General features: G+C 39.2%; 1 protein-coding gene across 2 annotated transcripts in view; it reads right to left on the bottom strand.

Annotated features, from left to right (window-relative positions):
- The window catches only part of lrfn2b (leucine rich repeat and fibronectin type III domain containing 2b), a 176,308-nt gene that overhangs the window by 107,099 nt on the left and 42,959 nt on the right, over positions 1 to 26,250 (bottom strand). For both annotated transcript variants that reach the window (XM_067572745.1, XM_067572746.1), the window contains one exon: positions 11,084 to 11,144. The gene's annotated coding sequence lies outside the window, so the exon portion shown is untranslated. The remainder of the gene's footprint in view (positions 1 to 11,083; positions 11,145 to 26,250) is intronic.

The following is a 26,250-nucleotide window of genomic DNA, read 5'->3' on the forward strand; positions in this document are numbered from 1 at the left end:
TTTCTAAAGTGCTAATGAAAACATAATGTCAACACGTTGGCTAGGTATGTAATGGTTCACACCTGATCATTGCTATTTTGTAAGTAAGTAAGTAAATAAATAAATATCCAATTTGTGTAATAAATTATGTAAAATCAAAGTATCAACTTTAGTTGAGGCTGGTGTTATTTATCTATCAGCAAAATCAAACACTAGCTGTACAACTTGATTGGGCTGTCTCTTCACACATTTCTTTTTAAAGCAGCATCAATTTATTTCATTAGCAAATTAGGGGGCAGGCTGTAAAACACATATAGTATCAAAAAAATTGATATGATGAACATGTCAGCAAACAGCTTTCTAATTAAAGAATATATTGTATTTTCCACTGAGAATAAAAGGAATGGCAGTCATTTTGTTGTTTTGCAGAGAAACTTGAAAGTCATGTGACAGCATATGCCTGATAACAGGCCTTCTGCGCCTACAGGGATCCACCAACATTGGCTCACTCCTGAACCTACTAGCAGGTTTAGTAGGACCCCGATAGCCCATATATTTGGGACAGATGTGTGATGATCCATATGCTGATAACAGTCAAATTGGGTGCTCTGGCTGCTAAATGCTCCACTAGCTAGTCGCTAACTTTTTCTGTTTGCTGTTTGGTGCTGAACATGTACAGTGGGTTTATCAGAGCTCCCTCACTGAAAACAGCAGTTTTCAGGCTGTAAAACCAGAACAATGAGTTGAAAGACTCTGTAGAGCTGAGGTGAACTGAGCTGTTAATAATTATCTATGAGTTCATCACTACAAAGCAGCTCCTTTCACATTACACATGGTCTTTTGATCAGTTGTTCACATGGAAATATTGATTAGTGAAGCATTAAGTAAAATATAAAAAAAACTCTGATGTATTGCAATCATAGCTTTTGTTTTGAAACTTGAATCAGGTGTGATAATTTCCTCTCAAAATTTCATAGTGAGGTTGTGTAATATGTGCTTTTTAGAGGAAGGCAAATAAAATAGGAAGGATACAAACATTAGTATAAAAAAAGTAAAAAAGAAGGCTGATATAAATGAGAATATAATTAGAAACAAGGAATGACTAACACAGAGATAATACATAGCCAAAAAGCAGAGTAAAAGAAGATTTATATAGTATTATGTTTTGCAATGAACAGCAATGTTGAGATAAGATTCTGTATAAATGGCTTTTGAGTCAAGATTAACACACATAAACAGTGCAGGAGACCAAATACCAAGTGGAAGAATGTGCCAGAATTGAGGTGCCAGGTTTACCTTGGCTGAAGCCAGAAAAACACATCTGGGAACTGGGGCGAAGCTTTGATTGAACCAAAGAGGGACAAAGCAGCAGCAAACACCACAGCTCAGTGAGATGGGACACTTGTCAATCAAGGCAAATATGACCCCAAACATAACCTGCTTAAGGTGTGGTCAGACTGAAATTCATTCTTTTCATTTCATTTTGAACTTTGACCTGTGAAATATATAATGCATGGATTGGTAATGAAGAGAGAATCTGCAGATTAACACAACTCTCATTGTGATAAAATATCAGATACAGTACACAAAGCCAAAAATGATTAAACCCCACCCACTTTTAATGGTTTATGGCAAATCATGTGATATGATTGAAAGCTCCAGAACAGCTACTAAATGGACCTTGAGATCTCAACTGCTGTTTCCAAGGTCAAGAATGAACCTTGACTTCCATTCCATCCATCCATTAGTTTCAGCATTCAAACATATACTGGCCACCACAGAAAGTTGGACGAATAGATATTGTCATGTGACTTATTAAACTAAACACACTACATTTAAACTACATTATTTGAAACAGTTTCTATAGATTTTTAACATAATTTGTGCACAGACAGTTCTTCAGCTGACCTTTATGATGTCACTATAGATACAATGGTGATGTGGAGATTTGTGAGTCAAATCCACAGCTGCAGTAGGGAGAAAGAGTCAGGGTTTGGGCTGCAATGAATAACTTGGACAGCGCTGTTTATTCAGGTAAATCTGCAGCAGCACATAGAGATTGGAGGCCCTGGTGCACTGATGCTTATGAAGATGTATGGGTAAGTTTCCCCTGGGATACACCTGCTCAGGCAACACAATCTCTTCTAAGCAATGACTCTGCAACAGCTTTTTTTTCTCTGTCTGCTGCTGAATCTTAATCACAGTCACTGAAATACAGGCCAAGTGCTAAAACAGTCTGATGGCCTTGCAAGAAAACAATGTACATCACAGACAATCTGCATAATGTACATCTGTTTTTTGATTACCTTGCAGAGCAAAAGATATAACATAATGTATCTTAAATAAGAATCAGGACCATGGGAGCAACTAAGAGAACTACTTTTAATGTCTGTTGATGAAGTTAACTCTTTTAAATTCCCTGAAACATGAAATAAACTCAGTCATATTCATCATTGAGCAAGCTAACGGCAATATTGCAGATACACAATGTTTAAAAAAGAGGGGAGCGAGCTTGAGTGCCATGACTGAACTTTGTACACCAAACAATTGTTTTTTGAGAATTAAACTTCTATTTATTACTTATTCTGATCACAAATGTGTTATTCAGCTATTCAGTTAGAAGCTATACCAGCAAAAAGGTGTTAACTTTGATGTGCCTGTACAGGAACGATTGGACTACAGGACATTTCAGATGGAAATCAGTTCAGTGTAATGGAATCACTGCAATCAGCAGATCTGCTTGAAGTAAATCTGCATCAATCTTTCAAAAACGTCTAACTGTGGCGAACCCAGACATGCAAAAGAAACGCACAGCTAGAGAGTCCAAAACAGAGGAAGCTATCATGTTAGCTGTGTTGCACCACCATTTATACAACCCACCTTTGCCAAAGTATAAAGTGCTCCAAAAACAGAAAGCATGGTTTGTAGTCAGTTACGATACAAGAGTTGATGGTACAAATATTTGTATTGTTGTATTGAATTTGAGTCCAGTTAACAATCAAGCTGGCTTCCTAACTGGCAGTTAGCGCCAACTAGATTGGAGAGCTGTTGTGACTGAAAAGTGCTAGCATGTTCCCACCTGGCTAAGGTGTTAGTGGTTAGCCACTGCAATTCATTGAGTAGCTCATGAGTACTTCACTAAGCTTGCAGCACCAACTATTTCCATTACTATTTATTTTGAATTGAACCTCAGAAAACATACAGATGCCTCCCAGCACCACTCAAAGATTCAAAGGTAGCCCAGTGACAGGTTTATCCAAATGCTGTCTGACGCATATAAGCATCAACCTGTGTCACAATCACTCTCATTTCGATTCTACTCCACTCAACTCATACTTGACGGTTATGATCAATGGCTTCACGGGCTGTGAGGACTTGAAGAAGAGTAACGATGTATTTAAACACATTTCTGGGGAATGAACTTCTTCACTGTGTGTCATTGTAGCAGCGATGGGAGAAAATGCTGCCCAATCACAGCCAATTGTATCAATTACATGCTCAATGCAAGCATGCCTGCAAGCTGGAGAGAGGCAAAAAAGCCTGCCACTTCACATCATTTCAATCTGTGAACAGGGTCCCCTAAGGTTAGTTATCTCTTCTACATTGTCATCACCCCTGTGTCTGTTACATATCTTCAACATGCTTGGGGGGGGGGGGGGGGGGGAAGAAACAATGTTTTGTGTTCCTACATTCACATTTTTACATCCACTCAAAAACAGACTGCAGCCACTTAAGCACTAATGCAGGACATATACAGTACAGTAGATGCAGCACAAACACGGAATGGAGGCCTTCTATTAGTGAGTGCATGCAAATATCTTGTAAATTATTAATAAGTTCTTGTGTGGAAAAGAGTGCCCTCGTAATCAGAAACGTCTGTGGACATGAGGGAATAGGAGATGGGATTTTACAGTCCACAGCGGTGCCTTTGATCACAGACATGAACTTAAAGGTGCTGACCTATACACTGTTATTACTTTCCACATCCTCTTTATGTGAGAGCTGCGACTGGAGGCGGCCAGCAAGTACAGTATGCAGCATGCATCAACACACAGCTGTAGTCTGATGAGTATACACTCTCACAGCAGCATGGAGAACCTTCACATCTCTGTATAGCATCATCAGGCTGGACGCTCTATGTGGCCAGAGACCATAACAAGACTCTATGTTCCCTGTTGTGTTCTTATGCTAAACACATTACTGTGTTCTTATGCTAAACACATTACTTGCCCTCTATGGATTATGTACGGCAAACAAATACATTAGCTGCCCTTGAACAGTTTCCCCCCTGTTCACAGTCTGTGAACACTGTAGTACTGCCAGTCCTAATCAGCACTGTGGAGCCACAATGAGAGAGCATTATCTGCACGGCAACAGCAGCAAGAAACAGAAAAGTGAGCTGAGAGCTGAACAAAGCCTCTCTCCTTATCCTGACGTCCACACCTTAGGTGTTTTTTTAGTATTTCAAATAAATCTGGTATTGTCCTCATTGACAGCTGCTTTTCCCAGTTGGAAAAACAACCGAGCCAATCAGAGCTTTGTAGGCGGGATTAAGAATCAATCAGACTTTATTTGTATAGCACTTTTCAAACAGATACAATACAATAAGCAATACACAAAGTGTAAGAATGGTGGTAACACTTTATTTCAACCCCTCCTATTTATCATTAGTAATCAGCACATAAACAGTAATTTATAGGAGGCTGCTTTATAAACAGATAATGGATGACAATGTGGTAAAACACAGTTGTGATAATGTAAAACATGTCTTCATAGGAGTTATGATTGATAAGTTCAAGCCAGAAAAATGGCAACAAGTGTGGAGGAGAGAGGAGTCAACTGACCAAAATAACAAGTCTTATGTCAACAGATTTCTTCAATCACTGCAAAAAACATTAACTGCTACTGGCTATAGCTTCCACAGCATCCAGGTCAACTGAAAATGACGTCAGTGGGATATATCACTCACTGCAAAAGACAAGCCACTGACATGATGTCTGACTGAATGAATGAATTCAGTCTGATTATCAGGCTACTGGTTTTCAGCTTGTTGCCATTGTGGAAATGACTAAATACAAATTTGATTAAGGGGGGCCTGGGTTGATATGATGTGCAATAAGCTCTGGAAACCACCATGGCTGACTATGATAAACTAGACACCTGTCAACCAAGCACACCATGTTTTCTGTTAGCTTGAATATCTCCTTTAAAGAACAAAACATTTTCCAAGTTCTAATCCTGTGCTCTTGTGTTAATTGTTCAATCATCTCTTGATATTTGCCAAATATATTTAAAAAAACCAAAAAAAACCAAAAACAATTTCTTTGCAATTATATATCCATATATATCTATGGTTGAGGTCTAACTTGTTTGTGACTAATTTTTAAAGATGTATGTCTTCAGGAGGAACCATTGGGCTTGGGGCTGAGAGGGTAGGGAAGTCAGAAAGTGTAGAGAGAATAACTAACATAATTTACTTAGTTTTAGTATTTTCATGAGATTTGTTGAAAGGAACAAAACACCAGACTGATCCTTTCATGCCCCAATACAAGCCTGTAGACCCCCAACAACAACCATGAGGAAATGCAACAACAGTACTACTTTTCTCAACCTGTATGAACTGTAAGTGATATAAAAAATGTCACATTTTCTCAATATAGGTAAGATATTCATGTAAGAAGAGTTGACGCTGGCGTGTCTGCTGCAGTGATTCCAAACCAGGGGTACAGTATGCGTACACTATCAGAAAAGTCAACACTGATACACCTAAAGTAGCAAATAAATGGTTGAAATGTCCAGCTTCTGCCACTCCAAATGGTAGGAACCAAGAGATCAAGCCTAAATATGACTAGCTGCAGGATCAATACATCTTGTATGGATTTACATGTGTGAAGACTCCACCACAGCCACTGTGTTTTATCTGTGGTCAAAAACTATTGAACAGTTCTGTGAGCAGGTCTCATCTATAGAACAATGAGCACAATGAGGGGTACTTGAGCTCTTCTGATAGTGCTGTGGGGGTACGCTGGGGAAACAAAGGTTGGGAATCACTGCTTTAATGAACAGGTAAATCACCATGACAAATCTGGAATAATTAGAACCTTTTGCCCTTTTGTCCTTGTCACTGGACTAGAGAGCAAGCTTTGAAACAACTTGCTGAAGTAATTGAATCATTAGTATTGATCAATAATCCTATTACCACCCTCTCTACCCACACTTGATGTACCATGGTCATTTTGCAATATAAGGCAGTAAAAACAGTATGACTGAGAGTGTTTGGTATGTTTGCCATATGCGGCACCCTGCACACTGACTGGTAGCAATCAGCATGCTGTGCTTTAGGATTGTAGGTCAGCAGCAGCAGAAATCGATTGAGCTTAAAGACACAGTAGCCAGGTGTCTGTTCTCTCACCATAGGGGAAACCGGTCTTTGGGGAACGTGCTTTTAATGAGGCCCTCTGTCAGTGCGACACCTCCGCTGCCACAGGCTACAGGGAGTGTTCACGCTGCTGCCAGTCACCTCCGAGTCTAACCGACCTTCAGCAGAGCAGCCAGAGGGACACAGACAACCAGAGGAAGTCAACTGAGGAGCTTGGTTTGCACACCGTAAAGAACACATTAAATATTGACTAAAGCTGGAATCCTGATCAGAGCAAAGCGCTTCTCTAACTACAGCTTTTTATTTCATCCTCTTATAGTAATAATCTGCAGCTTATTTTAGATAAATAAATGCACTTCGCTGCTTTCTGAAGCCCCTTTTTTGTTTACAGAGGCAGCAACATCCTAGTAAGAAGCTGCCATTTACTATTAGAGTTTATTATTACAGAATGTTGACCCAGAGTTGTCAGTCAGCAGCTTCAGTCTCAAAAACATCAAATACTCAGGTCCTATTACAGCTTTTTTCTCTTTCTGTTTTATCTGGCATTGTCATCTCAAATAAAAGCCAGTATTCAAGTAATGTCTGAAGTCTCAAATGATAGCCTGGAACAAATAAAGGCTGCTTGCTAAAGGCTGAATAAAATACACTGAGGGGGATTACCTGTAGCGCTGACATGGTTTCTACAACACTACTAATAATTTTCACAGTACTAATTCCATCAGTACAACAGGGTCAGCTCATACTCACTTCCTCTCTGTGACAGAAATGTTTCTTTGACTAAATAATTCCACTCACTTCTACTTTGATGTTTTTCAGTCACCATTAAGCTACTGTCAATGAAACCCATCACTTCATGCAGATGTTTCACATTAAATGCAGACCTATAAAGGAAGGGATTATGATGTTTGAGCTGCTGAACGGCTTTTAATGTGAAGTGTCAAAAAAGGACAAAGAAGAAGCAACTGGAAATAAATAGCGTTTAAAAGAGAAAGTGAGTATGATGTGACTTTTGTTGTATTGACTGAAATGAGTGCATTTGGAATGTATATTATATTGAATTTAACATGACGATAGATAAACATGGTGGAAGTGTTGAGTTTGCATTAATAGCAAATTAAAATAGGAGCAGATCAGGAAACAGGGATGCTTCTTAATAAAATATTGTATGATATAATATATAATAGAGATGTAATACAAGGGGGATTAGAAATAAGGTTTTGGTTCTTCCTACGGGTGACAGAAATAAAAGCCTTGACCACTATTTGAAAAGTTATGATATATAGAAGCAACATGGTACAACTTTTAAACCTTCATAATTATCATCACAACCACTACGCCCATTGTCCCAATGACAGGGGCTACAAGCAGATTCAAATTCATTACAAGTAAAAGTCCTGTATTTAAAATGCTACTTAAGTAAAAGTACATCAGTATTATCAGCTAAATTTACTTAAGTATTAATAATAAAAGTATTAGACCCTGTGACTGATATATTTAATACATTTAATGAAATATATTGTTAATACTGAAGCATCAGTGTGTAAGCAGCATTTAACTGTTGTAGCTGTTTGAGGTAGAGCTAGTTTCAACTACAGCGCCAGTCAAAAGTTTCGCCTTCCCATTCACTTGAATGAGAAAGTATGTCCAAACTTTTGACTGGTATTGCACATTACATACAGTTAGCTGGTTTTGTCCAGTGGTTCCTAACCTAAAGGCGGGCCCCTCCAAAGGGTCACCAGATACAAATGAAGGGTCATGAGATGATTAATGGGAGAGGAAAGACGAACAAAGGTCTGATACACATTTGAATTCATTTTTCCGACTTTTCTCAAATCTTTGCTTCTTTGTGAATGATTGGACAATTTTCAGTTATTTAGCTACTGGTTTAATCTTTAACAATGTAGTGTAATTTATGAGCTCATCATATGTTATTTCATGTAAGATTTGTAATCTGAATAATAACTAGTAACTATAGCTGTCAGATACTGGAAATGTGTGTGGAAACCGCTCATGGTGATCACATCCATCCGTGTCAAATTGATCACCATAAATGGATGATTATTATAAGAGATTTTTTCCCTTTCTCTTCATTTTTCATTGACATTGTATATTTATTACATGAATATAAAGTAATTAAACGGGCAGCTTCACTATTTACTGAATTTTATTGACTGTTTCTAAATACAGAACAGCTGTTTCAAATGCTTGTTGTTTCGCTGCTCCATCTCATTGGCTCGATTTTGGTGGTTTGTCATAAGCTTCAAGGAGACTACATTTATCATTGAGAGACTTTCTTTTCCCCTTCATGATTTTAATGTGCACGCAGCACCAGCCTCAGGTAACCAACAGAAGCAGACGGGTTGTGCGTTTAGGCCGCCAGGGTAGGGTGAGAAAGTTGAACCAGAATCAACTTTTGGAGAAATGCAACCCGTAACGTTGCTTTGTCACAGCTGGCAATCAGGCTGATTAGAGCTGTAACCCTGCCATGAGGGAGGACAAAGACATTTCTAGGAAGAGAGGATGACATTTCTCTTCATTTGATAATGTTAAAAGTAAAGTTAGGCTTTGCTGATGGCTTCCCCACTCATTTTAAAAAAGACAAGAGAAAGAGAGAGAGAGAGGGAGAAGCAGTGGTCGAGCGTGCTAGAGAGTGGATGAGGAGAGTGAGCAGTGGTAGTCAGAAAGCCGGTGAGTGAGAAGAATAAAACATTATTTTCTGATTGTTTCATGGTGGTTACAAACAAACACACCCACACCCTGCACCTCTACACAACCCTATGGAGGTACGTTGCAAGGCCTGATAATGGTGCTGCAGCCGCTAAATAAAAAAATAAAATAATAAAATAATAATAGAATTACCATAGTTTTACATTTTTTCCCATATGTTTTCATGTATGAAAAGACCCAAAATGAACACTGTAAGAGGACTACATGATTACTATAAGAAAATTATTTAAACAGCATTTGTATAGGGATGATTCTGTCCTGAGCTTTTTGATCCATATAAGCGGTTGATCACTGTAACTGTGATCACTATAAGTGGTTTCCACTGTATTTCCTTGAAATGTAGTGAAGTGGAAGTATAAAGTAGCATCAAATGGAAATATTCAAGTAAAGTACAAGTACCTCAAAAATGTCCTTAAGTACAGTACTGGAGTAAATCTACTTAGTTACTTTCCACCACTGCATTTTAAATGGCAATAACTTTTTCAGCATTGCTCATCCCTTTTCATTTCTTGAATACACCTGATGGCAAGACTAAAACAACACAGAACAGACTAACTTTGACTTCTGGGAAATGACTTCAGAATGATGACTCGTTTGAGAAAACATTCAGTGAAAAGAACTGTAACTACTCAATCAGACATAAAAGGACACACTCAGTGGCAAAAGATCAAAGATAGTTCAATTCCATCTAACCAGCTGCATCACATATCAGTCCCCCACTCTGTGTGTTGCTGCTGTAGGGTGAAGGGATACTGAGACCCCCTGGAATTGCATGCCCCATTGATTAAGAAGCATCCCATGTCATTGCATTCAAGAATACAATATACACCCATGACACTTGGCCAAGAAAACCTTTTTGATGTTTGTAGATGGTATAAATAATGGATTGATGACTTGTGGTGCGTCACAGTATGGGTTCTTGGGGGCTCTGCTGGAACACAGTCAGTAATCTCAGCGGATCCTCCTCCTCTTGTCTCTGAAAGCTGTCAGATGATCAGGGAGCCTGCACCGCGGCTCTTTGGCAGGGATAAACAACAACACAAAGCAGCTCAATGAGCCCTGATGGGCCTTTGGCTGTCAACCAAAAGAGCAAATTTAGTATCACTGTCAGAAATACAGATGTCCCGTTCCTCTGCTCCGCATCTGTATTTGCAGTTTCCTCATGGTATGCAAATGATATTCCGAAAGCCTGATTTGTGTTTGCAGAAATCAGGAAGACAGTACACAAAGTTTCACACATTTCCAGTAGATGCAACAAAGGCTATAGCTGTCATGTGGATATAAAAAGTGAGCTTCTCCTGTCTGCTTCCAAGCACAAGCACGACACTAACCGAAAACTGTCCAGTCACCACAAGACCACAAAACAAGCCGAGCCAGCCGCATTAAGTTTTGTTGGTTCTGGAAGGGCTGATGTGACCTCAATCCGCTGCCTCGCTGGCTGCCTACTTAGGTCATGGTCATCTCGGCCTGTAAGAGTTTCTCCTTCATCAGGTCCGGCTAAAGCCTCACACACACTGCCCATCAGTGGTGTGGATTAGACTGCTAACTGCTAGCAAATGCCTGAGGCTGTCTCCTCACACTGAGTCATGAGAGGCCGCAGCAGCTCTGCCCAGCTCCAAAACACCACCTGAAAACCCATTAAGTCCAGAGTTTTGGAAGAACTTATCATCCCTCACAGATAAGCCCTCAAATCCAGCACTCTGTGGAGCATTATAAAGTCAGGGCATAGCTTCTAATTCCTACACGAACAAACTTAAGTCTGGAAGTGTTAACAGAATTAACGGTAAGATCCTAAGTTTACTTTGAAGTTCTGCATCCAACGTGCAACTCAAATCTCATCCAGCACAGTAATGATCCACTCAGAGTTTTCAAAGTTCTACTAAAACTCTTCTTGGTCCATGTTATCAGAATGATAAGTAGTCCCCTTTAAAGAAAATATGTTTTTTACTGCAAAGTTTTGCCCATTGTAACTGTCAGCTGTAATAACTTTTTACTCACCTGTTAAGTGGCGAGATGTTTGTGCAGGGACAAAGCTTCACAGCAGAGTTCAGGGCCATCCCTGTAAGAACAATACACCAAACATGAGCTATCAGGTTATAAATAAGTCCTGTTTAACCCAACTAGAAAAGGTTAACAGCTAACAGCAGTTGAAATGTCAGATGACGGCTGCTTTATTTTATGAATAACTAAGTGTTTATCTGTGAAGTGTAAACGATTAAAGCAGTCAGTGTGGAAAGCAGCTGGAATCATGAGTCAGCACTGAGCATTACAGTAGATACACATACTGTAGGTCAAAGCTGAACCAGAAAGTTGCTCTGCAGATTGAATACTTGCATCAAAAACCAACATTTTGTATTTATTACACTTCCAAATAATTGGATTAACTATTACCTATTAAGTGAAACTGAATGGTTTGAACCTTGTCAGATGGTCCAAGGCTGTGATTAAGTATGCTACTAATAATTATTTTCATTATCAATTAATCTGCCAATTTGTTGTCGATTATTCATCCTTTGGTCAATAAAATAGTTAACAATGCCACACAATTTCCCAAAGTCCAAGTTGATGTCTTGAAATTGCTTGTTTTATCTGGCCAACAGTCCAAAACTTAAAGTTATTTAGTTTACTATCATAAAGGCCAAAGAAAATCAGCAAATATGCCATCGGAGAGGTTGGAACCATTGAATTTTTGGCACTAATTTTTGGCACACTTTGGCACTTTACCTAAAGACAACTTGTATTATTATGCACTGAATTTGCAAAATAGTATTTCATTATCTTCTGAGTTGTTTCAGTTTTAACCAATAAAAATGATACAACACTATGAAAAATCTTCATAGAGAGGTGCATTGTCCCATCAATTGGGGCTATAAACAGATTCAATGGTCATGAAGTGGGTTTGAACCCCTGGACAGGCTGAGAAAGAAAGAAAATACCATTTAAAGAGAATGTGTGTCCTTCTACTTTTCTTGTTTTCCCTTAAAAAAAACAGACCTATACCTACCATTTGTCCTGGTAGTACAACACAGTTAAAATGTGTGGATGTGGATGACCTAATTTTTGACTTGGCAAATCTCAATAATTCAAGTCACCCCTATTTGTTCCTTGTTTTTGTTTTTTTTAAAATACAAATCTGAGTAGCTTACAAGCACTACATGCTTTAAAACAGTGTTGTACTGTTGTAACTAATTACACATGCACAACATAAAAGCCAGCTTGTACTCCTCCAACCATGAGTGGCCAGATATTGAAATATAAAATGTCTACAAGCGACAGTCAATCCTGAGAATGTTTTCTTCTCTGCCTTAAGATGCCATTGTGCCTGTGTTGCATCTCTCCCCGTCGGGGCCTATATATAGGCCACCGCCTGGGAAATGAATAAACATCAGCATGAGCCGTGCCGCTGCCTGCTGACAGGGCTGTCCTCAGTCACTCAGGTGGTTTGACACTGCTGCCACGGCGACGACATCTCTACTCTGCCTGTCAACCTCTGAAGCTGCTTTAAAAGAGTTGCTAGTCTGGCTCAGGCGTGTTTATGTGGGGAATAATGAAAGTAAACATCTTTTTAAAATGTGCATCACAGGCCAGAGAAAAACATAAACAGTGAAATGGTGAATCTTTATTTCTGCTCTATCAAACAAATAGTTTACAGCCTGCTAATCATTAAGTATGTTTACAATGCACATGAACAGACAAATCATCAAATCATGCAAACATGAGTCAGTTATAGTTTCCACAGCTGCTCTGTTATATCTGAAAAGTCAGCTTCATCTAACAGGAGAAAACAAGAATATAACAAATAAATATTATACTATTCTGTTTTTGGATACACACACATGAGTCATTACATATGTTCAGACATATCAATACACGTATCATGTATCATGATACGTGTATTGATCAATCAATTTTTTTATGTTATATTGTTCATTCCATGATAATGTTAGTCTAACAAAATAATTAGAAATACTATATACATTTCTGTATTATTATTAATGCATTAACCCTATTCAGTTTTAATGTTAAAAATAAAGGATAAGGCTGATTCTACCTTCAAAAACAGTCCTGCCTTTATTTGATGTTCAGCATTCTTAGGAAATATAATGTATCATGGAGATACACATTCATCTTGGGAACACATCTGGGATACAATTCTAAACTCAAGGTTTACTTACTAACTTTTTCTAGACCTTTCAACCATGTTGCATGGCCGCAGCAAATGGAACTTGTACCACATGGATTGATTTTCCTCATACTGTTTTTAAGTCCTTCATGGGCAAGTCCAAGTCAAATTAAAGTCATCTGAGACAAGGCTCAATCACAAGTCTTCATGAGCCAATTCCAAATTGAGTGTGAAAACTTATTCTTAATCACTGGAACCAGTAGTTTGAGAAAACAAACAAATGCAATTTTAATTATTTTTCTTGAGCTTTCAAGTCTTAATGGTAAATGGACTGTACTTGTATTCCGACCACTCAAAGTGCTTTTACATTACGAATGACATTCACCCATATTCATCCTCTGAATAGTACAGGGGCTATCATGCAAGGTCCCAACCTGCCCATCAGAGGAAACTAACCATTCACACATGGATGGCACAGCCATCGGGAGTCATTTGGGGTTAAGTATTTTGCCCAAGGACACATCAACATGCAGACCGGAGGAGCCGGGAATCGAACCGCCAATCTTCCAATTAGTGGACGACCCGCTCTACCTCCTGAGCCACAGCCGCCCCTAGCTATTACAATGATATGAATACATTTGCTTTCAAATCTGTTTTTCATTGTTCTGGGATCATTTGGTCAGGACTTGAGACTTGAATGTCTTAAGGGATGTGTCACAGCAGTCAAGTCCAAGTCCTCATTTTTTGTGGCCTGACACGAGTCCAAGTCTGAAGTCTGGCTGCATAATGCCTCAAAAACTTCCAGCACTCAGAGGGTTAGGGTGGCCTGTATGTCCACATATCCAGGGCACAAAAAAGTCAAAAATGCTGAAAATGCATGATATTAACTGACAGCAACCCAAATACTTCAGAGCTTAAAGTTGGGGACAAAAATGACATTGTGAAAAGCCATGGGGACATGTCCACTCAGTCCCCAGTGAAAATTACACCTTTGATTATATTATAAACGTATTGTGAATGTCACCAGTGACTCATGTGTTCACATACAGTATTTTGTACGTGAAAATAAACATTAAAACATCTGTATTTGCACAGCTATCAGCAGATGCCAATGAGAGCAATGAGAGCAATAGCAACTTAATTTTCTTTGCAGCGGTGTCACTAAGACAAATACCTGTGTACGCACTTGCCGATTCTCTCACACTGAAAGTGACTGATATACCCCTGTAAGATTAATGAATCCATTTGCAACTAAGAATTTAACTGGAGAGAAATTTGCATGCATACAACTCGCAGGAGAAGCCGTGACGAAGAGCAATGATTTGGTAACTGGTTGAAGTAGCTGACAAGTTGTTTGCACTTATGATGTATTACTAGCTGCAGGGCAAACAAGTGTCTGCGGCTGACTTGGGGAGAGGCTCCAAGCTTTTTCTGGGCTTCAGACTAGAGGGAGCAGATCCACTTAGCTTTCCACTGCACTGCCTCCTATTGCTTTGGCCATTCAATTGACAAGCAGCCAGCCGGCAAGAGCACATTAAGTTTTAATCTGAGCGTGATGCATGCTTATTATTCCTGACGGGCCGAAATGAACTTTTGTCACTGGCAGCCACACAGTGAAACAAAGCAAAAACAACAAAGGAGCAGGGTCATTTTGAGGAGGGGTGGGGGGGTTTAGGTTGCGTGCACATGTACAGAGTGTTCTTACAAGTCTTCACTCTCACTTTTCTCAGATCAGAGCATGTAGGAGGGGATACTATGACTGTTGCTGTGCTGTTTCATCAGTGCCAGCTCGAGCCTAGGTGGAGCCCTAAGCAAGATATGAAAATGCTCTCAAGAAAACACTGAATCTAATTTAAAAACAAAACAAGTGCTCCCAACTGAATGAGATGGAATGAGCTCAAAGAACAGCCAATCACATCCTCTCATCCTCTTGCTCCAAATATTGTTGTACAGATTTTACTACACAGCATCCCAGATATGCTGCCAAGGGCAGATGAGGTTGAATTTTTATTTCAGTGTGTATATGATATGCACAAATTCATTGTATTATATGTTTCCATAACCAATGTGTCTTCCCTGTGCATTGTCTATATAAAGTATGTGTTTTAATGGGTTGATTATAAAAGTTGCATGTGGTATATAAAATCAAGGTACATTTACATAAAATAAAAGTATTGCCTGGCACTGAGAATGCCCCACGATAATATGACAGAAGTTATTATTATTATTACTCAGGATAAATGGGGATTATAGATTTTGGAAGGAGGAAAAACAAAGCTGCACTGGCCTCTCTGGGTTGAAAGACAAGCAAATCTAGTAAGCTGGTGAACATAGTCGATCATTTAGCAGCTAAAGAACAAGATATTTTTCTCAAGACTTGGTGGAGATCAAATCCGGGGCTTAAAGGAGAGTGAATATTGCACATGACTCTAAATGAATACTAATGTTGTTCTGTGCCTACTGGATGTGTAGAAGCAACTGTTTGATAAAAAGTTAGTTATATCAGCTGTTTAAGGTGAAAATATGTCAATGATGTGTTTACTGCTTGTTGTGCTGCCCCCAAGAGGCCAAAATAAAATGAACACAGGTTGAAAGTTAAAAAAAGGTCAGCTTTATTCCAAATGTGTTCACTGTATAAACTTGGAATCTGTCTGGATCAGTTCATCATTCTCATGTTAGTTCATCATGATTGTTTGCATTAGCTATATTTTGACTAGCGACAGTAGTTGTAGGACTGTGTTGCTTTTTTCCTATTTTACCCTTTACCCTTCAGTATAGATGAATGTCTATATGTGAGTTAAAGTTGGGGCTGTATGCTCTCAGCACAAAATAATTACTTATAGCTTTCGATTGATGTAGAGGTATAGTTAGTAGGGGTGTGCCTGAATACAAATACGTTATTTGGCAAAGTACAAATAGTGGGGTTTTTTTACGAATATTTGTTTCATACAAATATTTTAAAAATTATTTGATTTTGGGAAGAAAAAAAAAAAACATGTTAAATACCAGCGCACAGGTCGGTTACATCACTATCTCAGGCTCTCTCCTCTGCGCCACTGTTATGTTTATCAGCAGGTCTCAATGAGGGGAGTCACATCCACCTGCTACATGATGCACATTTCCTTATTTGGACATCACTCCTGGAGTTGGGGGTGTTCCCCAGAGATAAAGCTGAACTACTGACACAAATGAAGTACTCCCAAGGGAACACTTCATGAACACTTATTGTAACACTTTAGTTTTCTAAAATTAAAAGCGTAATAAAAACAAAAACAGGATTTTTAAACCTCTTTCCACTTTTATTTGAATACAAATACAAATACAAATAATTTTGCTGCCTCAACAAATACAGATACAAATACAAATACAAATACAAATACTGGGCCCTCTGCACATCCCTAATAGTTAGCGTCTTTCTCCTCAAGAAATGCCATCATATGACCCCCTGGAATAGCTCATAAGTGTGTGAAACAGCTTAGTTATCATTAGATTCTGGTACTGTGTATATTTAAATAATTATTAAAAGATACCTGTGCAGTAGAGGTTCTGCTTACATTTAGCATAGTGCATCTGTAAAATTAGAGACTACAGATGCGATACATACTGTATAATCCTCCTGCTTTACGATGGCTACATGAATTTAAAAGAGAGAAAATAAAGGACTTATACTTTCTACAGACTGTTGTGAATCATATTATTGCAAAGAATCAGCCAGTAATGAGCCAATAAACTCACAAACTCTGCCCCGGAGGCTTTAAAAGTTACTCCCTATAAGGCAACAGCAGCCAGCTCTGTTTGACTGGATATACACTACACATCGTTAAGAAAAAGGGAAGTGATTAACAACTTCTGCAAGTGTGCTAAAGCTGTCAACTTCTATTGGCAATGGTACACCCTGACAGAGCCCTAATGGCTATAATTACATTGGAGAGGAGGGAAAGGAACAGTTCTATCAGGCACATAAACAAAATCTAATGATCTCCCTAAATAAAAACATATTAAATGCCCAATTCATTCAGTGAATGACTTTCTGAAATAACACCTCAATCAGGACAATCAAACTGAAATTACGTACTAATATGAAATCAGCATGGGCTGTTGAGCGCTCCAATTCTGCTCTAAATTCATTGACGATATAAATATAAAACAATCATTTTGATGTTAAAAACAGACATCTCCCAATGTTGAAGACAGAAAACTGTGCTTCTTTTTTTTTACAGCTATCAATTCTCAATGCATGTAACATTTGTTCTTTGACATACTGTGTTTTCTTCGGAGATAAAGTGAGATGAAACTTTGATCACTATCGCAGGCATAGTAGGTCACTGTAGCAGTAAACAGTAACAAGCTAAAGCACAGAAGATTCTTGCAGAAATTAGCAAACAGGGATTGCATGTGATAGTTTTACTACTTCAGTGTGTTAAGTGGGAATGCATGGAGAACTAATGATATGACATGCGTTCACGTGTATGATATGAGATAAATGTTTATAATTTTGTATGCATTTCAATTCCACCAAAGGCTGCTGCCTGTGAACATAATTTGCTCCTTTGCAGCACAGAGGTGCTTCAGGGGAGTAATTAGGGGGTTAAATGCCTTGCTCAGGGGCACTTCTGAATGGTTAATGAAGGAGGGAGAGTTAGCGACCATTAGGGTTGAGAGTGGTGTGCGGTGTACAGTTCTTCCCTGTGGCTCATTTTTTTTGCTAACAAGAAAATGACTGTCCCAATTCAAAATCCAGTTATGTGAAGTGACTGTTTAACTCTCTCCCTCACCTTCAAGAGTGAAGTTTGGCCAACAAGTCATCATACCTAGTGACAAATAGGTTGTTTGTAACCATACTATTCCTTGGAATCCCTGGGAGCTGCCCAACATGGGGGCTGGGACCCCCGAAGGGTCGCAAAATAAATCTTAATGGTCATGAGGTAATTTAAGGAGAGCTCAAATTTACACATAAAGGTCAGTCTATTGCTCATGATGGAGCTTTGTCATGTCTGAGAAAATGATGAAACTTTGTTTTTGGGTGAAAGAAAATGCCAGCTTAGTGTGGCATGCGGGTCAGAATGGAGAGAAAAAGTGTTTTCAAATTTATCCGGCTTAGCACGGACATGCTCTTAGAGTCATAATGCTGTATCTCGGCCTCTGCTGCTTTCATTTTGACCTTTTTTTGTCTTTTCAGTCTCCTGTGACTGTCCCTCTTTTTGGAAGTGAAATACTAAATTGCTATCTCTTTAACAAGATAGGAAATAAGGACAATATTTTTGGCTAGACCAGCCACGGACCAGCCCTATAACCCCTAATGTCTGTCCATCACTGACTGTGTCTACAGTGCGTGCGTATGCTGAAAGACATCACGACTGACAGACTGTTAGCATGCTAGCATGCTACTCCTACGTAAACATGTGGGTGAGACCATATGTTTACAGACATCTGCAGATAGAGCAGGGGGAGTTAACAGAGAATTAGAATAGCTATAATTAAAATAAGTTTTCTTTCAAATCAAACATCCCAAGATATGAGAGGAAAGTATTCTTCCTGCAACTGAATTTAAACCCTTTTTTGATTCAAATGTTGCTTTACCATGTCATGTGATGCTACTTCAGTACACTTTAACAACAAATATTACTGGGACCACAACAGAAAATTGCAGATGAGCATTTAATATCCAGGAATTCACATTATAGACACTACCACTGACTATCACTGTAACACATTGGCCACAATTTCACACATTGACCATACACAGTCCAGCCATATACTAGGTTTTGACCTAGTTTTGTTTGATCTTTCCTTGTGAACTACTGGATAGTTTTATCTCTACAGGCCTGTAAAAACAATTCAAGTGACACAATCTGAGACGGAAACCTCACTCAGTGTGAGTCCACTGCACTGTTGAGTAAAGACGTACTTTATTGATCTCTGTGGGGAAATTGATCCTCTGCATTTGACCTGTCCTTTACACAAACACTAGTTATTCAGGTCACATTCAGGAAGAATATAGATTCCATCTGTTGAGATGAAAAAGTTTTGATACTAAGGTTTTACATTCAGTTACACTACTGATTTAACTGTCCTTACCAGATTTGTGCTGTTGCCATGGCTACACATGCACAAAAAGTTTTAATGATATTGTTTTTCATGTCTCTTTATCTCTCTCTGTTGTCTCTCACAGACACATCATAACTCCTGTCATTATTCCTTATGATCTGGTTCAGATCCATGTCATATTCTTCATATGAATTCACTACTTCTGAACTAGTTATGTTTGAATAATGAACTTTCTCCTTTATTTGAAAGTCATTTTTCTAAGCAATGAAAATGATTTATTAATAACTAATGTTTTTGAGACAGTTTTGTTTTTTGTAGTTTATTTATGTACAGTATAATTACAAGGCTAATTAGATGCTAATATATATCAGGGATTTATGTTTTTTAGATTAGTAGGTTTATTGAGGTAACATGGATTCACCATTTAGAGTTTTATAGGCTTTATAGTTATGGTGCGGGGAGAAAGCCTCTACAGCTGTACAGAGGTGATGTGACCCTGCAGGATCCAATGCTGAACATCTTATTTACTATTATTAGCTGTCACAGCTTAGTTCCAAAACAGTGAGCAGGAAGGACATTTTGGGATTTGTAGGTACTGCTGGGTGGTACAACAAAATCAGAGAGTGTGTCTTTAGGCTGGCCTTCACTCTGAATCTTGCAGATACAGAGCTGCACTCTATTGTTACTGTGCAGGATATGGAAAATGTCAATTTCCATAATAATGCAAGTGCTCATCTGCAATATGAAGCTAGATAAAGTATGCAGATGCTGGGAACTTCACCTACTTTCTCTTGCTTTTGATGCACTGTATGTGTACACAAGTCTACAGAGAACATGGATTTGCAAAATCCGAAACACACAGCCAGCGGCGTGTCAAGGGACGCCTTTGAATGAGATGCAGCACGTCAAAAGAACCATGCAGCATATTAACATCATAATATGTAGAATATAAAGTGAGTCTGGAGAGAAGCCCTGATTTCCGGAGTCTTTATAGCTGATCTCACCACCTATAGCTCACCCGTCTTTTCTAATGCTTTGCAGTGCTATCACCTGACAAGACAAGAAGTCAAGGTACAGGAAACAGGATTCTCCAAGTGGAGAGCTTGTCGGATGAGGGAAAACAGGTCGGTTTGGTACCGCACTGCTGCACCTCCTACAAACTGCTGGTGTATGCATTTACATAGAAAATAACAGACTGCCCTCTAGACAGTTCTTACATGGCAGCCGTGGGTTTTAAAGACCCCGTTTACACTTCTTATTATGTTCAGATGATCTGTATCTGGACATTTTATCTGGATCAGAGAAAACTCATGTTAATGCACGTGGAACAGTTGCAATTGAGATGGTATGCTGGCGAGCATGTTGCTTGCCTTCCACCTACAAACAAGGCCTATTTTAAATTGTGTATTTTTATATAGGAGTTTGGTATGAGCGCAAAGGCTGTTCAGTTGGGCCTTAAACATACATTTTCAGTTCTGTAAGCACCACAGTATCTTAAAACCAAGACTATCTGCATGATTAGATACCACAAGAGGAAAAGAAAATGTGTATTTTGTGTGATTTAGGTGAATCAACCCTTTAATGGTTACACTAGTGAGGGTGAGGGCACTTCAGTGATTCCTGTGGTACTTGGCAGCCACAACACTATCATAACTGTAATAAGAGTGAGAAAGCGGCTGTGTGTTATTACAGTGCTGATGTGTGGCATTTACAAAACGTTTTATGGCTCATCATAGAGCAGTAACATCTATAACACATCACTGAGCACAGAGTGATGTGGCTGCTCTCACTTTACCATGTGGAGCTTCCAAAAGTTGTGTGCAGGTTCTACACTAAGCAGTGACCTCAAGTGACAATGCTGCAATTAAATAGGAGCACACTAATGCCTGAAGCCTATTCATGCCAAGTTGATCTGATTAGCTGGGCTAAATCCAGGGACCTCCACACACACACACACACACACACACACACACACACACACACACACACACACACACACACACACACACACACACACACACACACACACACACAGCTCTACCTCCTCAGAGGCACCCTAAGAGCAACACTGTACTACAAAGACATAAACGTGTTCATATCTGTTGGCAAACACTATATGCAGGAGCCCCATGGGAAAATCCAGCTGCATATATTTCATGCACTGCTTCATCAGCAGCGTCTTCACGTGCACCCTGGGAGAAAAGACACCTCTACAGCCGACTAACTGTCAGTGCTCTGATTCTACAACACTGCACAGCCATGTTTACTGTACAAATACTCAAACGGATGATTCCATGTGTGAAAATGTTCACCTGCTAAGTCAGACATGACATTTTTTCTTTTTCACCTGCCTTCATTTCACCTGCACACATTTGTCATATATCTTTGTTTGTCCCACCAGAGTTTTTTTTTGCTATTGTTTTTGTATTCCTTTCACAGGTCTGTGTGGAAATGCAGAACCAGATTTGGGGCATTCAGTACAACCAAAGTGACTATAAAAATGGCTTCCCTGATCAGAAGTTACAGAAGCTCATGAATGCCTTCATGCAGAGCTCCCTACTGTTGGTCTGATAAGCACAAATAGATTGTTAATTCTTAATTCACCATTGTAACTTGAAAGAAAGAAGAAGAAAGAAAGAAATGAATACAACAGGTGAGATGACATGTAGCCTGAATGAGCTCCTTGACAGTCCTTGTCACCTGTGCTAACTAACCCTTTGCACCAAAGTTCATACCCCTTTATCTCAAAATCATAATTCTGTCAAACACACAGACATCACACACATGCTGTAAAAAATCAGCTGAACCTTCATTTCTCTGGTATCTGTTAAAGATCAGCATCATAAATCCACTTTGAAATCAGAGAAAAAAGAGACACTTCTTATAACTTGAGATCTTTGTTCAAAATCATCAAATTTCTGACTTTTTCTCCAGGAAAAGTAACCCAGTCTAACACAGACTTTGTTTCCCAAAAATGTGACATCACAACTTGATATCAATCAGAATAATGTCACTAAATGTATTGATACTTTCTGGCTGATATAGAACAATTACAATCAGCAAATCAATCAGAGTGATCAAATCCATGAAAATTGTTTTTTTTTTTTTTTCTATATTGTGTTTGTTTGGCAGAATCAATACATTTTTTGACATTTCTAAGACTCTGACAAGAACTTGACAGTCTCTTCTGTCCATTCATATATACTGTATTGAAAATATCTGGACGAAAAATTACAAAAATTACATTTACAAGTCTGCTAGAGTATGTATAGTACTACTCACATGCAAAATGATGGCATTTCTGAATAGCCTAACTGTCCTGAAAAAAAGGCATATGTGGGTGACACATATAGTGACTCTGCCATAAGATAAACTTAATTGTCCCGTTTGGGAAATTTTTCTTGGGTTCAGCATTACTGCATCACAAAACACTTACCTCGAAAACATACTTACATGCATACCTTATATTATTCAAATAAAAATCAAAACAAAAAAAACACAATAAGACCATTGACATTCATAAAAACTACTACAGCTTAAAAACCAGGAAAATAATATTGCACTAGTGGCAGGATATTGCACATTCAACATATGACCAACAACTGAAATGTTGCACATGCTAGTGTTCACACCATCTGTAAAGTGCTCTGTGACCATGTATCGTTCCTACAACACAGTATTTGAAGACTGCTGTTTCAAAATTTCAATGAATGATGGGACAAATTTGTTCGTTCGTTATAATATTTCAGTCTGCATTTTGGAACTCTGAACCATCAGAATAAAGAAATGTGAGAAGAAATTTGGAAAGTTAAAGCAGTAGCTAGTTTTGCCCTTACTCTACCTCCAGAGACAAAGCAGAGGGAAAAAAAAGCCTGTTATAACCTCGGCGGAGTGATCACGGCAGCAAAACGGAAATACAGAGAGAAGACAGAGACACAGCTAAGTGATAATGACTCACATAGTATGTAGCAGGGACTAAACACAATATTGGACTTTAAAGGGAGATCCAACTGCACAGCTCTCGTTGCTGCCTCCCTCCTGGACAAGCTGAATAGTTTTGTCAGGCAGCATTCCAGGCCAGGTGATCAGACCATGCACAGCACAGCTGGCTGGTGTGTTCACGGACATATTCAACCTCTCCCTGTCCATGTGTGTGGTCCCCTCCTGCTTCAAGTCATCCACCATTGTTCTGGTACAGAAAAAAAGCAAGGTAACATGCTTAAATGACTGGCGTCCTGTTGCCTTCACTCCCATAGTGAGCAAAAGTTTTGAGAAGCATGTTAAAGACCTAATCTGTAGCATGTCACCGCCCACCCTGGACCCTCACTAATTTGCTTACCAAACAAAACAGATCCACAGACAACGCCATAGCCACAACACTCCACACCACCCTCACCCACGTGGAGAAAAGGAATTCTTATGTGAGGATGCTGTTCATAGACTATAGTTCAGCATTCAACACCATAATCCCCTCCAGACTCCACACCAAGTTCAGGAACCTAGGACTCAACCCCAGCTGGATCCTGGGTTTCCTGTCAGGTCAATGCCAGGTGGTGAGAATGGACGCCAGCACCTCTGCCCCTCAACACAGAAGCCCCCCAGGGCTGTGTCCTGAGCCCACTCCTCTACTCCCTGTACACCCACGACTGCATGGCCACGCACAGCTCCAACTTGGTAATTGAGTTCGCCAATGATACTACAGTGATAGGCCTGATTACCTGCAACAGGTAAGCTGTAGAGAGAGTCAGCGTTCACATCACCGAGGACCTCACCTGGGACGAGCACACCAGCCATGTGGTGAAAAAGGCACAACAACATCTCTTTCACCTGAGGCAGCTTAAAAAGTTTGGCATGGGGCACAAGATCCTACCGGCCTTCCACAGATGTACTGCCCTCAACCACAAAGCGCTGCAGAGGGTCATGCGGACAGCCCAGAGCATCAGTGGATGTGAGCTTCCCTCCATCTAGGACATTTACAATGGACAGTGTGTCAGCAACACCCGCAGGATTATGAAAGACCCCAGCAACCCCAACAATACCACAGCCTCGACACTCAGACCATCAGGCTCCGGGACAGTTTTTTCCACCAAGCAACCAGGCTTATGAATAATGGACACTAACACTAACCTTTGTGTCTGTGAAACACACACACACATAGCTGTGCATACATAATCATGCAAACAACTACATATACATATGCATTTATTAAGGCAGGACCTGCACACAGACACAGCATTTTATACACACTATACATTATTTATATTATCTATATTTTTATTGTATTGTAATTTTAGTGCTATATTTACTGCTGTTTCTCTTGTTATTTTATTGCTATTGTTGCTGCAATGTCAAGGAAGCAAAACCCAAGAACTTTACTCTTGTGTACTTGTAAAATGGGATGTAACAATAAGGAATCTTAAACCTTGACTCTACTATTCCTCTTTCACAGCAGGCATTCTGACTTGTTTCAGGTGTAGAAACACAGGTGTTAATGATGAAATTAAGGATAATTCCAGTCTACTCAAGTGTTCCAGTAAGCCAGCCAATTAACCAGCATGCACAATATCTGAAAGGTAAATGGAATGCAGCTGTTATTTTAAAAATTAAAGTATTGGATTGTGACCCTTTAAATGAAAACTACAGTCTATTACATACAGGGTTTTATTTTTTTTATAGCTGTGGCCATCAATTTTATCGGCTATACCAACATAGTACTTCAAGTTTTTGCTGAAATCTGGGAACATGGTTTTCTTTTCCGAATAAGTTTGACTAACCATTTAGTTTAGTTTTTTTTCTATGTGTCTGTGATCATTTGACTGCGGATTGTCCGTCTGACTTCTTTTTAGTGATGATGGACAAATCTATGAAAATGCAAGAGCAAGAGCCAGGCTAAAAACCTGCAAGTTTTTTTTTTCAACCTCACAAGTTAATGCTATTTAGTCCCCTGAGTCAGACAGCACCCAAGCTGTGTATTTATTTTTTAATCGTATCCGCCAGCTATGAGAATGAGTCATCACACTCTGCTCTCCTGCAAAAATCTGGATGGTGAGGGATGGAATATAACTATAGGAAGAATATATATGCCTGTTGATGGTGCTGTTAAAGTGATATTATGTTGCACCCACACACAGGAAAAGGCATATAACTCCTCTATATGCATGCACATACAGTACAAGTCAAAAGTTTGGACACACCTTCCCATTCACTTCAATGAGAAAGTGTGTTCAAACTTTTGACTAGTACTGTATGTGCATGCATACACACCAGCATGCACACTCACACACCCCTAATTTCTGATTTCACAGCAGCCTGTCAGGTCTTTCTCTCAACATCCATCCTCTCCTGTGTCCCAAAGCCACCCAGAGAAGCACTCATCATCAGAGATGGCAAGTCAGTGCTTTCACACCAAATTGGGTTACATTCTCACCCAGTGCAGGCTGCAGCCTGGCACTCCACACTCCTCTCATTTCTCAGAGACGGAGCCTGTGTGCTCTTATTAAGGTGAATAGAACATCAACAGAGAACAAGAACGGTATGGTGTGTAACATCCTGTACACCGTCATGTATATTATACATAAGTCGGCAAGATGGAGAAATTAAAAAAAGAGGGCATTTTTCTGCTGCTATGTTTTATAGCATCCACATTTTCAAAAAGATATGAGTTGGATGTTGACGTGAATGATATTTCATTTGAAACTGGTCAAAGAGCACAACACCAGATCTAATTGCACCACTGAAAACATGGGACATGGCAGGCAAAGTGCGGTGATAAAGAGATCTGTAAACAGGCAAGGAAGCACACTACTAGGGATTTGCAGAGAGTCCAGTATTTGTATTTGTGTCTGTATTTGTTGAGGCAGCAAAATTATTTGTATTTGTATTTGTATTCGAATAAAAGTGGAAAAAGGCTTACAAATCCTGTTTTTGCTTTTATTACGCTTTTAATTATAGAAAATTAAAGTGTTACAATAAGTGTTTATGAATAAACTACCTT

Source organism: Thunnus thynnus, chromosome 18 (assembly GCF_963924715.1).
Source record: "Thunnus thynnus chromosome 18, fThuThy2.1, whole genome shotgun sequence".
NCBI classification, from domain to species: Eukaryota; Metazoa; Chordata; class Actinopteri; order Scombriformes; family Scombridae; genus Thunnus; species Thunnus thynnus.